The 17,595-nt window shown below is 35.0% G+C and overlaps 1 protein-coding gene across 1 annotated transcript in view; it reads left to right on the top strand.

Moving 5' to 3' along the window:
• LOC127933948 (transcription factor Maf-like) overlaps nucleotides 1-16,818 on the top strand; it is a 108,829-nt gene extending 92,011 nt beyond the window's left edge. The window contains exon 3 of the mRNA XM_052531093.1: nucleotides 16,523-16,818. The gene's annotated coding sequence lies outside the window, so the exon portion shown is untranslated. The remainder of the gene's footprint in view (nucleotides 1-16,522) is intronic.
• Nucleotides 16,819-17,595: the final 777 nt, after the last annotated feature.

Here is a 17,595-nt window from a genome sequence, read left to right as displayed (position 1 = left end):
CTTTTAATAACATACGTCTGAATATTGCTGTGTACACTTGAGTGATTTATTGTTAAAAAAAAAAATGCTATCAGCCTCACATAAGGAAGCAAATGCTGGTGGCCTGCCAATAATCCCATTAACAGCATTGTTCAAACTCATTACGCATCCTGAAACAAAATAATAATCACAAATCTACAGAGTCAGAAATCCTCTGAATAATGCTGCCATTAATTTAGTTCTCTTCTTCCGTCATAAATCTAAATGCAAACTGCACAGTTTTGCATGGCCTGCTCGGCTCTGTATGTTAATGTTTGCAGAGTGAATTATGAATGCAGGGAGGTGCAGTACTAGTGCTGAGCTGATCTATGCTGAAGCTTCAGTTCATTCACTTAAAGGAAACGACATGGACAGCAGCCAAGGATGACAGCTCATATTCTCGGTGTTTTAAAAACTCTCTTTAAGTCCCACAAGCATTTAACTGAAGAAAAATTAAAGTGGTTCATCTGAAAAGTATTAAATAAGACATGAATGATCTTTATGTATGTACAGTATATATGTAAAAACGTAAATAAAATAGCACAGCCTCAAAATAAAATGTAAGGAAAAAAAAGTGAGATGCTGAAAAAGCAGCAACGCACTTCTTAGTACAGTACGTTTACACAGACCAATAATTAAAGAATAGTGCAGATGGATAAATTCTTTATCATTCTCTTTAAAACCTTTTGATCTACATACTTAAATGCTTACTTTGTTTCATAGAAAAATCTAAATTGTGCCTAGTTATGATTTTCTTAAATTTGTCAACTCTTTTTATAATTCCTAATATTCCTTTCTGTGTTTTTTATTTTTTATTTATCTCATATTAAATATATGTCGTCCTTACTTTCTTCCACTCGAAGGCCTATCCAAGAACCTGTCAGGCCTCAAAAAAAAAAAATTGTGCAATGGTTGAATTTCTGGGAGTTGGATGACCTTAGCAACAGTTTTTTATTTATTTTCTTTTTTTTTTTTAGGACTTGTCATGTCAATAATAGTAATGAAGACTGCAGGTTTTTGCATAGAAGGGAAATCAATGTACCATGTCAAAATCATATGTGTTGAATTTGAGTATAAAATTTTTATGCTGGTAATTTGCATAACTTCTTCTTCCCAAATCTATTTATGTAGTTTCCTTTACTTCTCCTTTCATTTCCTATAAACCAAAGCTCTGGACAAGCCACAAATTATACTTAGTTTCTTTAGTTCCCTAACAATAACGGGCAATAAACTTCACAAACCTAAATCCGAAGTTAAATTTAATTGTAGTTGTAGTTGTATTTGGGGGATATAAATCTATTGGACATTACACAGTACATTATACAATTTTACATATGAAACGCATAACACCAACTGATTCCAGAAAAGCAAATTCTAGAAAAGCTTCTCAAATAAAATTGTACTTGACAATCTTACATGACAAAAAAGCGTACACAGACACACATATCCCTGTCTTTCCTGGGGACATAAGGACTGTGTGTGTATGTGTGTGTGTGTGTGGCTGTGTTTGAAGTGCATATGGGAAGGATCATTAGGAGGACTGGTGAATCGTTTGGTATAAATCGAGTCATTAGGTATCCATTTGTGGCAGAGTAGCTTCCATATGACAGACTGGGGTGGCAGGTCCTCTCTCTGCTCCAGACGGCTTCTGTTCTGCACTCACATAAACAGACAAACAGATTGGCTCGTTTGCATTTCTCTGCTGAGAGACAGTTTATAGAAAACCTTTATCTTTTAGTCTATCTGCGCTCTCTCCACCCTCTGTGTGTGTGTGTGTGTGTGTGTGTGTGTGTGTGTGTGTGTGTGTGTGTGTGTGTGTGTGTGTGTGTGTGTTCACTGCGTCACTTAAATTTAAAGGTTTGAAGCTTTTCTGAAATTAGCTTTTTCTGGAATTAGTTGTTCAGGGTTTCGTATGTAAAATGGTAAGTATTAAAAAAAATTGTTCAGATATTATTTATAATTTAAGTTATTCAACTTTGCTGATGCAAAGTCATTAAAAATGTCATCAAATAATCTTATAAAATTAGACATTCTCTCAACCACAGAGGTGTATACTGGGACACTTTTTTAAACAGAAGTTACATATAATCAATGTATAATGTTTAATGTCTTCAAATAAAATCTTTTTGTGATTTTAAATTAATCTTTTTTTTATTATTATTTTTAAGAAAATTGTCTATAATTTCCAAGTTGCTCTAGCCTTCTTTAAATCGAAATATTCTCTAGGCCATAACAGACCAATTCTGTTCGCCAAAACATTTAACACAAAAACATTACTGTATATCACAGTCTGTAAGCCTTCCGTTCTGTACACAGACCCGTTCACACTCTTCATGCTGAATTTCATGTTCTGCTCTCTATTTTGGTCCATTAGCAGAGGCAGGGCAACCACTCAACTGACGCTGAAATGACATTAATTATGACCGCAGACAGAAATAAGCACTTGTGGACAATCATGTTATCAGCAATATAATCTTAGCCCTCTTGTGGCCACAGGCACATTCAGTTTATTCTTTATTGCTGTGTCAGTATGACCACCATTCCCACCATGCCTCTAAGTGTGCAGTTTATGGAAAATTCTCCTTTGAGGCTGTATTATGTTGCCGAAATGGCCTGTGGTTTCACATGTGCATGCACTTCCATGCATCTGTGCCCCCGTATGCGCTTGGTTTTGGCTGACTCTGTCACGCGTTGGCTGTAGATGTGTGAGATAGAAGAGAGCATCGACAGTTAGATAATTACCCGCCAATCACCAGATTTGGATAGATGGTGTGAGAGAGAAAGAGAGTAGAGGTGACTGACAAGCCAATAATATATAACCGTAATGACACATGCACACACACCGTGATACAGCTACAGTTTAACACGCCGTTCTGCTCTGGCAGAGCATGGATGTGCATTTGTTTGCTGAACACTTTACTGTGTCAAAGCAGCGTCTGTTCTGATATCACCTCTTGATGGTGAAACAGAGAGGCAGTGAGTGAAGCGTTTGGCTTTGAATCAAAATGCCCCACTTGAACGCTGTGCTGAGAGGTCAAGCATATGTTTTTTATTACGATTTTATTATTATGTATCAAAATACCAAATCCAGGTTCAAGAACTCAAGATCAGCTTTTTTGAAACATGGGGCAATTTAGCTTTTTCCATGTTATATATGTTAACTATTATGTGATTTTCTTTCTTTCTTTCTTTTTTTTCTTTTTTTTTTTTAAAGGAAAAACTACATATATATATATATATATATATATATATATGTATATGTGTGTGTGTGTGTGTTTGTAACCAATTTTGATACGTGCATTTTAAAAGAGTTTAAAGCCACAAAGCTAATGAAGAGAGACACCCTTAAAACTTGCATTCTTTTCCTTTAAATATTATTTAAAGAATCACTGAATTACACTAAGCAAACAGCAATAACTTAGAAACAGAAAGAGAAGCGCTCAAGATGAGTGTTTGATGGAGGAACAGATGGCTGTTAGCACAACTCTCTCCACTTATTTCACTGGTGTTCACTGTTTGACTGATGTTAACCGTCCACAGCAAAACAGTCCACGGACAGACTGACTGAGAGAAACAACTCTGCAGACAACAGAAAACGAGTATAAGGAAAAGCTTTTTTACAGGAAAGTGCTGGAGTTGATTAAAATAATAATAATAATAATAATACTAATAATAATAATATATATATTTATTTATTATCAAAAACTCTAACTTTTGTCACAATTGTCTGTCCACTTTGTCTAACTTCACAATACAAATCAGAAGAAAATGTGGTGATGGGGGGCTTGCCACAACATTTTATTGTATTGACTGATTGATTGATTAACCCTGACTGTACTAAGTAGTAATAGGGAAGTGTGTATTAGCAAATGTCACTATGACAGATCTAAATTCATCTTAACATGAAAAGTGAAAGCCCAGTTTTTCTTTTCTACTTTTTTTTTCCCATTCGGACAGCTGTTAATTTAGAAAGAAAAACGTTATTGAGTCCAGATGGCTGCAGTCAGCAAGAGAGAGCACAGAATAGTCATGCTTCTGCATGTGTGTATCCTTTTGACTAGAATTCAGATTGTTGTTCACTCAACACTATACCAGTGTGATTAGTGCTGCGGTATAATACCATGTAATTACACAGGTAAACTGTTCCTGAGTTGATTGTGGAGCAGGTAATTAGGAGAAATGCTGAAGCACTGATTAGTAAAAAGCCTTTCAGTTTCTAAAGATCCAGAAAAAAGCCCCTAGTGCATAAATAACGAAATAGAACTCAAGATTTAACCCCATCTAACCACATGAAACACCACCTCCTACATTTGTTAACATAACACTTAAACAAAAACAAACACTATTTTTTTTTTATATATATATATATATATATATTATTATTATTATTTCTTTTTTAGTAACCCCTAAAGCATAACTGTGAATCATATTTTACTGTTATGGTGGGCTGGGTGATAACAAAATGAAATATATATAATATATATATATATTGTGATTTATTTTTGAATTAAATATATATTATGTAATTTCTTCTCTTTTTTTCAGTCTAACTTTATACAATGCTTGAAACTGATTGGCTGACACACACACATACAGAATACACACTTGCATAAATGGAAACACACATAGATATGTATACAATTGAGATGTCTGCCATGACACTCGCTGTGAGAAAAACTGCAAGCAGAGTGATACAAAAAGTGAAACGGAGTTCTGTCGTCGCTAGAATATCAAAGGCCTGGAAAATGCTCTCAGCCAATCAGATTCAAAAACCAGAAAGAACCGTTGTATAAAGTGTTTAAAAACCTGCTGTGTAAAATGTGATGTACATTAAAGCATTTATTTTAGAATGGACCAGTAATAATGATAAAAACAATAATTATAACAACATTGTGACCTACATTTAGAAATTCTCCTACTAAGACAGAATGTGTCTCATTTTGTTTGATTGTCATTTTACTGGATGTTTTTACTCTAACTCTTACTGTCAGTAGACCTTTTCTGGGTTTCGCTTTTTGACCACTGAGGTCAGGATTGCATGTCAGACAGTGTTTCTTGACATAGGTTGTTTCTGAGAGACTCACACTGTCTCTTTCCTCCAATGAACGCTAACAGACATGTTCACACTGCCCTTGCCTCTCGCCCTGCCAGTGCAGTTACAGTCAGTGATCAGTGAGCTCAGCAGAGCAGAGCGAGACATATTATAAATGTTTCATTACAGCCACACACTGCTGTCTCCTCTTCAAGGGTTACCCTAACACACACACTTTTTGTCTTTTGCTTCTTTATCTGTCGAGCTGTCTTTTTTGTCTTCATAAAGTCCTTGCTGTGTATTTTTCGTCTCTTTTTTTCCTGCTGTTGCTTTGGTGGTGTATGTTTCAAGCATGGTGAACAAATTCACCTGAGTAAGAGTGCACTATTCTTTATTATTGCAAATTTACATCTATTTTACTCATTTGGTATATGGAAATAAAACCTATGGCCTCGGTTGTATTTAGTGCCATGTTCTACTAGTTTAGCCGCTGAAATCCCTGCATTTTCTTTTTATCTTTGGATCTGTGATACCTAATTCTTAATTAATTAAGTCCTAATTGATTTTGAAAGGTTAACAGATTTTAGTTTGTAGAATATCTGTGGCATATTCCATATGTCAGATAAAAAAAGACACTAAAAACAAACTTAAAGTGCCAAGGCAAACTATACTAAGATAAACCTATTATAAAATATTTTCATTATTAATAAAAATAACTATTATTAATAACTACAAATAAATTATAAACAATTAAGATATTTTCTAAAAGAGCAATAGTCATAGCCTCTGACTTCTGAAAAAAAAAAAAAACCTTTATAAAAAAACAAAACAGTTAAATTCATTATTAGCTTACACATCACCAATATATTTTGGGGTAGCTCATAAAAGTAACAATGGCACATTTTTACTTCCATTTTTACAGCGTACTCAGCTAAAATTCAGTGTAGTTCATACATTTATACATAAGGTTATGAAACTACATTAACGTGACATGAGTGTTTCCTTGATGAGAATTGCATTTCACATAAAGATACAGACAGTCGGATTGCAGCTGAATCGAATGTGACTCATATGTCCACTGACACATTTACTAGAATCTACCATGGGAAATTGAAGTTAACTTAGTTTCATTATGAAATATATAAAGTGTGACCAAGAAACATTTGAACTCATCCTTAAAATGTGATCAAGCTGATTTATTTTCACAAATGAATGACTATACATAATTCAACAATGTTCAACAAAATATTATATACAGTCATTGTATGGATGGACTGCAAAGGCAAACCAGCACTTAACATGGGGAATTCTATTAATATCAGGATTTGATTGAGCAATCTGTCTCTAAAAGCAGCAGTCACAGGCTGTGTGGATAAGGAACAAAAGTAGATGTCTCAAGAGCCTCACTTTTAAAAACCACAAAAGCAGGAAGAAAATATTGCAGGGTTCCTCCTTTCCCAAACAGCTTTTCTTGAAACTTGCCATACTGTCTCCATACTGCAGTACGACTACAATACACGTGTCCAAATACATTTTGGGCACTGCACATTAACACACACACAAACACAGAATGTTGCATTATTTTTCTCTTCATGCACAAGGGCAGCTGGTATGTTTAAGTTCATTGAAACAAAGGAATTAGAAGAAAGTCTCAAACAGAGCAGAGTTAAAGCTACACCAAGAGAAAGCAGCAAAGTTTTTTTTTTTCTTTCTTTCTTTCTTTCTTTTTTCGGTCATGTGTTCTACCAGAGTGCCCGCAACTGTCTATTTGCATTGGAGGTGTGGTGCATCCGTTCATGGTGATGCAGGGACTACCCCTTTCAACAGTGACCAATTACTTATTTTTTCCCTAAAACTTTTTGTAAATCAACTTTAAAATATGATTATGTTTGCGGATAGATACAAAACCGTGGATACAAATGCACCAATAATAATGATCTGGATCTGAACCTACAGTATGTAAGTGTGACTGCAGTTCCTGGGCTGTCCTACAGTATACACAATATACTCTAGGTGGCCACACAGCCCAAAACAGTCAGACGACCCTTGAAAAAGTCTATAAAAATAGGGCTCTCATAAAATTTACACTGGAAATGAAAGTCTATAACTAATAACATATTAGTTGTTTACTAATATGTTAGTAAACATATTGATGTTTCACAGCCTACATTTTTCTTGCTTTTGTTGTAGAATGTAATAAATACCTATTCAAAATTACATAGGTACTAATTTTAGCACTGACTAAAGTGGGATGCCACTTTTCTATGGAGAACATATTTATATTCTATCCACATCAAAGAGAGCCATAAACCTGAGCAGTCAGTGATCATTAAACATTCTGTTTCTGTCCACAATGTCATCACAACTGCCAATATCACATTTTGAAGGAAAAAATGGGGGGAAAAAAGTCAATTTTAATATAATTGCAGATTCTTTTGAAATTCATGTAAATCAAGAAAGGCAATAAAAGAAGCAAAGTTATGAAAAGTCTAATAATAAATAGTAAAAAGTTGATTTAGATCTAAAGACCCTATTCATTCTAAAACGGCTATTTTTGCATGAAATGATTAGACCTTTTTTTTTATGTATGCATTTGGCAGAGAGTAAATTACCAACAGTTAATGTTAGGGACCATTAATTGGTTTTAATTTTTTTTTTTTTTTTTTTTTTCTCTGGACAGTAATGCGTCCAGTGCTAACCTTTATCAGACTTAACCTCATAAAATGTGGATATCACTCCACATAGAAACATTAAAATAAATAATTCAGCCCAGTTCGGATGGTAATTATTTATCATGATGATTTAAGCGATTTGCAACATTTATTGCATTAGTCTGTGATTGTATTGCTGTCCAAATCCAAAATGTCGGTGTTTGTCTCCCACCACATGCATGACAATCTTTTACCTACCTACTGAAGGTAACGGTTACACTTTGCTGTAATTTGTATGCATATGTATTGCTGGAAATTGTTTTGTATCCATCTCCTGACTTGTGCCTGTCCACAACTTTATCCTGGAGATATTTGACAATGCCCTGCCACCCATAGTTGATTGGTTACTTCAGTTGCACTAGCCAGGACTGAAATGCTCCAAGAAAGCTATTTTCATGCTGAACTAATCAAAATGACCACAGATGATTACAGTTATAAGTCAAATGGCTTTGTGTGTATTAGAAAAGATCATTAGCTACACCTGATTGAGATTGCAAGTCATTTTAGGAGGTGGGGGGTGGGGTGATCATTTTTCCAACTCAGTGATTCTGAGATTCTGAGGCAATTTAAATAATCAAATAATAAACATGATATTATTTGCATATTATTAAATTAAATATGAATTTATTCTTATTATTCCAATAATTCTATTTACAGCAGACAATCTTGTGACTGGCCACATGTGAAGAGCACTCCTGGATACTTAGGATCACATGTTTTAGCAATGATTCCAATACACTTGCATTATATGCCAACAGATTGCAACGGTTTGAGTTAAATATCTCAGTTTGTTTTCTACTGAAGAAACAAAGTCACCTACATCTTGAATGCCCTGGGGGTAAGCAGGTAAACATCAAATTTTCATTTTGGGGTGAACTATCCCTTTAAGACTAGTTTTTCAAAAGGTTCTTAAGAACTTTAAAAAAAAAGCTGACAGGGAAGCAGAATTGATTAACCATCAAATATTTCAATATGGACAGTCAATGAGCCTCTCCAAGAGGACATCTTAGAACTTGCATCTCCCTCTGAAACCTCAGAGCATCAAAGGATTGCTTTGTTGTTTTAAGGCCTTTTTTTAACATGTTTGAGTGCAGTTACATCCGCCTGCGATCAATGGTTTGTCTGTCCACAAAAATGGTCCCTCAATTGGAATCATTTTAAGGCACTACCAAGGTGCCCCATCTCCTCTGCAATATTTTCTCTCTTCCCAAATCTATAGAAAAGCATAGAAGTGAGTTAAGACAAATGTTTTGCAGAGGTATCAGGCACCACTCTTCTTGTCAGTAGATGACCCTGCTAGGACTCCTGTCAGTTGATATCCCAGAGTCCTCTGGTGTAGCGTCAGACAAGCGGCCACTCCGCAAACGACTCAGGCCAGGTGTAACAGTTTCAGATAATTGCCTCATTAATGATTAAGCACCTCCAGCCTGCTCTACCACTTCGCTTTGTGGGGAGCAAATTGTTCTGATTGGTTTGATGTTGTCAATTATTGATGAGAGAGCAAGCTCAGATGCTAGCACCTTGGTTAGAAGCTTCTCAGAAAGCCGTCTCCTCCATTACACTGCAGTCTTCACTGCTTGTGATAAAAACAAATTTCCCACTTTAATGGTAATATCCTGTCCATGGGTCACATTGAAAAGCTTGAATTTGTAGTCACTGGGGGCACTAACAGAAGTCAGTGTAATATAGATACTTCTGTAGATTAATACATTCTGGACATGGAAACTATACTGGATGTCTCATATTCAATTTCAGATCTGGGGTTACTCTGAGATATCTATGATTGCAAAAGCATTTAGGGATAAAGTAAGTCCCCTAACCTCAGCTTGTTACTAAATTTGAAGAGATACATTTAAACACTTTCACCAAATCCCTGTGGATAACATGGTTGATATTGGTTACCTTTGACATATCTGTCGATATAACAGTGCATCTGTTCTGGGTTAGAGAAGTGCAGACATACAGTAACCTTCTGAGGTTCATAAAAGCAATTGAAAATCATTTGAAACTTTTTGTGTCAAGTCCTAAAGAGTGGCCTACATACTAACTACATAAAATCCCCTAATATCATGTGGGGAAACTTGGAAATCAATCAACCAGTCAATCAAAAGTAAAAAAAAAGAAAATGAAACAAACAAACAAAAAAATATTACTTGTCAAATCATCTGACTTGTTGTGGAGAGTTGTGCTGTTATTTATAAGATTATTGATTTATTATTATTTATTTATTTTTGTTTTATTTATTTTGCATGGCAGATGATGAAATACGCTAAAATAATAAAAAAAAAAATGTTCTAAGTGTGCATTGAAGGATTGACACATTTAGATAATAGAATATCATTTCTAGATACATGGTTGTGGGTTTATTTTTGTAATTGAGTATTATCAACCATATCAAGGTGCTGGGAACCATTCTGAACTCTTAAACAACAGTGTGACAACCACCTAATGCACCTTTGAGTTGTGGTGTGAGACAGACACCACTTCACATTTTAAGAAGAAGTGGGAAAAAAAGTATTTAATATATCTGTGTGTGTTAAGTGTTAAGTTTCTGTTAACAAAGTTGCCACCAATGAAGAGCATCTAAAATCAGTTGTTGTATGTACAACATAGGCAGCAGACATATACATTGTCATTCCATGTCCAAAAACACAGCGACAAATCCCAACATCCTCCATCCTCCTGTTTTTAACATTACTCTCCTTTGTTAACATTGTTGAACGGCACGCACAAATGACATCACTGTTGACTGGCTTACGTTATTTGCTAGTACACTGTCGGTGCAAATGCAACCCTAAATTATACTGGGAAATAGTTATTGCAAAATCGTCCCAGTACTTTAGTACTGTGCAGTTAGTTCTGGAACTAAATTGGTGCAATAGACCCTATTAAATCCCAGAGGAAAGAAAAATTATAAGTGAGATCTCTGTAACATAAAAAATTTATCCTAGACAGAAATTGGGTTACTTTAAGATTGAATGGAGATCTGGAGTCTCCTGCTTCTCAAACTTGTCTCCTGAGACAAATACTCTAATCTCACATTTATCTCCTTTAAAGATTTAGAAGAGACCTCATCATCATCATTGGCTGTGCTTAGATTTTTCTTCTTGGCTAGAGACACTGAATTGCTAACATTTGTCTCCTTTAAAGCATTATAAAAGATATCAACAATATCACACCTTCTGCTTAGATTTTTGTCATTATAGAGAGACTATGGATCTGTCACATTTGTCTCTTTTAAAACTCTAAAAGAGATCTCAACAACATCACACACTGTGCTCAGATGTTAATCCTTCACTAAGGACCCAGGCACTCTCACATTTGTCTAATTTGTCTCTCAACAACATTATAAAGTCTGCAAATGTATCAATATGAGCTCAAACATTTATACCATGTAATATGGATTAATAATAATATTAATAATAATAATAATAATAAAAAAACGGTCAACTGATATTCAAGACAGAATCATAAGCCATGTATGTGCCTTTCGGTAAAGAACGCTTCATGGTTACTTTTTTTCTGTAAACCTATAAAAAGTAACATTATCCTTATTTCTGCATGATTTATCTCTTAATGTAGACTTAAAATCTGAAGTTATGTTTTTGCCCTTTATTTATAGACTTTCAAGTACTTGACACATTTTGTAAAGTTGTTGCGATATTTTATAAAGCTTTAAAGAAGACATATATGAGACCCCCAGAGTATTTAGCTTAAGACAAACCTGAGCACAATGTGTGATGTTATTGAGATATCTTTAAAACTTTTGAGGATACAAATGTGAGCGATTCACAGTCTCTAAGGAGAAAAAAAAATCTGAGCACAGCATGTGATAATGTTGAGATCTTGTTTGAAAAATTGGAGGAGACAAATATGGACCACCAGAGTCTATAGTTTAGGAGAGAAAAAAAATGAGCACAGTGTGTGATGATTATGATGATTTCCTGCTCCTGCTCCCTTCTCACCTGTCCAATCGTTTCCCGTCTCTACTCCTACTTTCCTAACCATTGCAGGCTAATGCAATCAAGAAAAAAAAAAAAAAAAATATATATATATATATATATATATATATATATATATATATATATATATATATATATATATATACATTTAAAGAGTCTTAAGAGAGATTACAACAACACAATAAAGCGAAATCACATGTTTCTCACAGTCCATTTTCATTTTGAACTCCTTTCTCTCAGAACTTTCTCATATCTCAGTTGTGTGTAATTTTATTTTTCCAAAGGAATTTTAGGAGAAACAACTGAGACACTGTTAAAATTTTAAAATGATAAATATATGAAAATCACAATAATAAGTTTCCTGAGTTTGGAAATAGCAAACTATGAGCAATAAAATGTTCCTACAATGAAGTCTTGATAGAGATTGCAGTATAAAACAATGAATATATATTCTATGTTTCCTCCACCACAATCCCTTTTGAATTTGAATTGTTTTATTGTTTGTTTCTTTATTTTTTTCTCTAATATTTTTTATGTCTCATTTGTGTCTACTATTATTTCTCCTAAGGAGATTTGGAGAAACATCTTAGTCAGTATTGATGAAAATGAGAGAAAAAAGAGAATCCCATCTAAGTATCCTGAGCTTCCCACATAGCAAATGGACTTGGCCCAAATGTGGCCTCAAGCTGGCACTGCTGGCCTCCTGTCGGCAATGGCATGTACCCTTTCAGCCAGAGCTGGGCCATGTGTGGCAATGATGGCATAGCGGGGATCCGGCAAACAACATGAGGGCCGATTGTTGGTGGGAGGAGTCTGGCCAACATCTGTTAGGTGATATGTGGCCCAAATCAGGCTATGATCTGCAAGCATTTTATGTGACCGATGATAAACAAGATAAATACAAAATTGCATGATAATGGTTAAATGATCACAGACATTTTAAAGAAGTGTAGTATGTTAAAATGTAGTCTTTAAAGGGGCAAGTCATAACAGAACTAAACATTATATTTATTTGTTTTACTATGGGACACACACTGATCTATAATAGAGAATGTGGGCACATCATTTTTATTAGTATGTTGTCATGCACAAGCATTAAATAAAATGATCATGAAAGTATTTTACTTTTTATTTTAATCCTTTGTATCCATGTGATGCTTGGTGTGAGGAACAGATCCAAATTCAAACCGCATAGATCGGTGGTATGTATCTTCTTCCTCTGTAGCTATAGTAACAATAAAAAAAAAATTCCGTTAAGAAGTTTTACAACAAGTTTTATGGCAGTGATATCAAACGCTCATTGGCTCTCGCCAGTTTTGTCATAGATTGTGACATGCTGTGTTTCCAGTGATGCATGTTTTGAATGAGAAACAAGTGCCTTGACGGAGTGGATCGGGATAGTATTTTCAGCATTTATCAACTTAAATTATGTCCTGCTTCTCGCATTACTATTATGTTCTGCAAGAGAGGACTGTACCTGCAATGTATCATCATTTGGACTACTGTGGTACTGCTCTTTGACATATTTGCAATAAGTTCTTATGATTAAGTTGCATGTGTCTATCTGTTACGTTTCTCTTATAGACTTATACATACACTCTTTATTGGTTATTTTGTTCTTTATAAAAATAAATAGAAAAATCAATGCAATACCTTTTTTATTGCAAAGTTACATGATTTGTGGGTTTTAAGATTTTCTATTCAGTTTAATGTACTTAATTGGCATAGTTTGTGTGTACATTCCCAGACAGCAAGCAGTTCCGGCCCAGAACAGGCCCACATCTGGCCCGCATTGATTTCTTGTTGGCCAGATGTGAGCCGGATTTAGGGGAACACTATGTTGCTGTCTGGGATGTCAGCATGTCACAAAATTAAAAATGGCGATTTTAGTGATACACGATGCAATAATATGAAATATTAAGATTCTGTATTCCCAGATAACAACATAGTGTTGGCCCAGATCCGGCCCACATCTGGCTCGCGTGAAATACATGCAGGTATAATGTTGGCTTGATCTAGGCCTAAACTGCTTGCTGTCTGGGTTGGGTTTGGGCTATAAAAGTCTCAGATGTGGCTCGGATTTGGGGATTCTGGTTTACTTAGGGCTGAGAATTGACACCAATAATAAAACTTGTTTTGGCCCAGTTCAAGGCCATTTAAGGGTGATTATTTGGCTGAGATTTAGTCCGGTTATGGCCCATGTGTGGCCCTTGTCTTTAATCCAGTTCTGTGCCACTTCAGGGATGTCATTCTTTGCGGCACTTGGGCCGAAGGAAAAGTGATTGTTTTGCCCGCATCCGGGCCAGAAGACATTTGCTATGTGGGTTTGGAAGAGCAACCACTGAGCAAATTTGTTTTTCATCTGGGATGTCAAATGTTAGCAAATTAAATTAACTACAGGCTAAAACATACATGTGGAATAGCCTATACTATACTGCACTTTCACCTTATGTGAACTCACAGTGAATCAAAGTTGCCATGACTTGATTGATTTGTATGGGAATTTTTGTACACTGAAATGTTGTATTATTAAAGTAGCAGTTACAAGTTTATTCCTAATGGCCCACCCACACGCAGAAAAGTTTGGGTAAGCATGAATCATGAACATCATCAATGTTTACCTAATGTTTCTAAGTGCCAACTACAGCATTGCCAGTCTTACTGCTCAACCATAAATCAATATGGAAATACCAATTATTGGTATTAATGATTAGAAATACCAAAAAGAAAAAAAAAGAAAAAAAAAAAAATATATATATATATATATATATATATATATATATATATATATTAGTGCTGTCAATCGATTAAAAAAAATTAACTAATTAATCGCACAATTTTTAAAAATTAATCGCGATTAATCGCGATTAATCGCAATTAAAAGACTGAAACTTTTGGGATATGTAAATGTAAATAATTAATGTAAACTCAAGACAAAGAAACTATTTAAATTCAAAATATGATTGTTTATTGGAATTTTTGTTTAACTTGTAACACAGATTTTCTCATGTAAACAACATACCTGCAATAAACCATCAATATCCTCCAAATTAACTGTTGGCTTGAAAGCCATATTTATTACAGAAATAAAAACACAGGCATGTAAGTACCATTTGAATTTCAAAACAATCAATGCCAATAAAAAACAAAAATGATTTCCATGTTGAATTCTAAGTGGACTGCAAAAAAATTCCAAAGTATAGTCATTGCCAGTGCTTTAAGTGGGCCAGTATGCACTGGTACCGCCACTTCCAAATATAGCTCTTGAGCGTACCGCCACCTCTCCGTGCGCCCAGAACGTGCTTGTAGCGTACCGGTACGCTCATTTGGACATCTGTTCTAATAGAGGTTTTAATCTTTTACCTGCACTGCCGATTTTCAGAGCGCCCTTCACAATGCAAGCTTCCTAATTCATCCCACCCAGAGCAGAAACTACATTACCCATTCACCCTTAAGTTATACAAGTGAATAGCGCATGTGTCGCTTTTCCCACTGTTAAGTGTCAACAACTCAACGTGGCCGGAGAAGGTGTATGAAACTCATTGTGAGTTATACTAAAGCAAAATCTTGAGTATTTATTGTCTGATAAACATTAAAAACTGTCTGCGGAGGTTGAGTCGTCCTGCAGCCCCCGCTGGCTGTTCATTGGCTGCAGCATCTTTTTTCTAAGTTCTAAAAAAATACCGTAGACGACAAGGCACAAATTTAGATATTCATTTATCTAATTAATCTATAGCCTATGCACAAAGACAATATGATCTTTTTGTCCCCTTTTTGTTTTAAAGCTTGATGAAGAGAGAGAGAGCGCAAGTTGCTGCAGCTGAGGAGGACAGTGATGCACGCGTACAGGAGTGATTGACAGTTCGCGGCACTGTGTACAAAAAATACTCCGCTAAACAATTATTTCGTTATCTTCGTTTAAGCTTATTAACGTTAGCGTTACAGAAAGGTCTGATTTACGCACTGTTACAGTCATTGTTTTTTTTTGTTTTTTAAACAATGACATTTGAGTTCATGATTTTAATGTTGCTGTTTCTTGTGGCAGAATAAATGAAGAGTAATGTTTCTTGTGGCAGACTGAAGAGTAATCCGGCAGAGTTTTATACTGAAACTTTCCGTCTAAAAGTCCTTCCTTGGTCTTATCCATATTTCTTTGCACGTTGAACACACATAGGCCACAACTGGAAATAAAAAAAAAAACTGCAACCGCGTTAATTGCGTTATTTTTTTTTTAACGCGTTAAATATTTCAAATTAATCGAATGCGTTAACGCGCTAATTTTGACAGCACTAATATATATATATATATATATATATATATATATGTATATATATATACACATTGTACCAATTTGAATTGATGGATGCAAAGATGTTTTGTAGGATCTAATGTTGAAAATAATTTTAGAATGCATGTGTAAATTGCTTTTGGCATTCATCAAAATTGGTTATTCTTTGAGAGGTGTTTGTGAAGGATTTTAGGTAGTGGACATTAATCACAATGATGATGAGTGTTCTCCAGTGGTGTGGATTTAATTGAATCTGAAAATGGTGTTACCCCAAGCGGCGACCGTTGTCACTCCTAATCTTGGTGTGGATGATGACACACTCACAGTCACAGGGTGGTCACCCTACTTTTTGTTTTCTTCAGGACATACAAAAACCTTAACAGCCATGACTCATTTTACATCACTGGCAAACTCAATTCAGAATGTCTCATGTGTGACTAAACTACCAATTACTCATCTATGTCTCTTCCTCTCTCCTACCTCCTTTCTATTCTCCTCTCTCTGGTTGCAGATATCATGGTTGCAGTTGATGTGATGACTCTCAGTACAAGGCCTTCCATAAAGCACAAGACCTCAGACTCTCTGAAGACAATGCAACAAGAATTGAATCCATAATCCCCCCTCTTACCATGGCACTGTTCTTGAGGAGCCGAGTCCTTTGATAAGATCCCTTTTCCACTTCTACATCTGCAGCTTCTTCTTTTTTTTTTCTTCTTCTTCTACAAATAAACATATCAAACAGAAGAAAAATGGAAATGTGAAAGCAGGAATTATATCAGAAAATGGCTTACCTTGTGGAAAGGATGTTATCCTGCTGTGGGAAACACTTTTTTTCTTTTGATGTAAAAAAAAAAAAAAAAAAAAAAATTCAGTGCATGTTGTTGTGATCACTGGGGCCACACTCAGCATCTTTACAGATGGCTATTTACCAGCACTGTAATTATCACAAGCAGGTATAAGCTATATGTAATTTTTTTAGTTATATATTTTCAAGTAAAGTATTATAGCTAAATATATGTCCCAAAACTGGCAAGGATTTTTTTTTTTTTTTTCTGAGCAATCACATAATCACGTTGTATAGATATCAGTTAGATTGAAGGGGTTATATGATGGAATTTCAAGTATTCTTTTCTCTTTTGGGTGTTACAAGCTGTTTGTGCATACAGAAGATAAGATCCCTAAAGTTGCAAAGACTAAAGTCTAAAACCCCAAAAATATTCTTCATAAAATTTGACTCGTCCACACCCACCTAAACGCCTCAACATGTCCAAATGACATGGCGGGGCATAGAGGAGCAACAATAATGTACAGTATGTGGAAAATAATGTGCTTTTTAAAACTAAAACTGCATATACACATTGCATTACACCAAATACACAAAATGATGTTCCCTTTAGCAACGTCATATGACCCCTTTAATTCATACAGTAAAGGTATGTAAATCTACACAAATACAGCAAATTAGAGCAAAACTTGGAATAGAAAATTGATTGGTTCTCTGTCAAGAAAAGGAGTTTTATTTTTGAAAGAAAATATTTACTACACATACACACCTACAGGTGCATCTCAATAAATTAGAATGTA

The sequence above is a fragment of the Carassius gibelio genome, chromosome A18, assembly GCF_023724105.1.
Source record: "Carassius gibelio isolate Cgi1373 ecotype wild population from Czech Republic chromosome A18, carGib1.2-hapl.c, whole genome shotgun sequence".
Lineage (NCBI taxonomy): Eukaryota > Metazoa > Chordata > Actinopteri > Cypriniformes > Cyprinidae > Carassius > Carassius gibelio.
The sequence above is the reverse complement of the archived record's forward strand: the minus strand, read 5'-3'. Positions and strand labels throughout refer to the sequence as shown.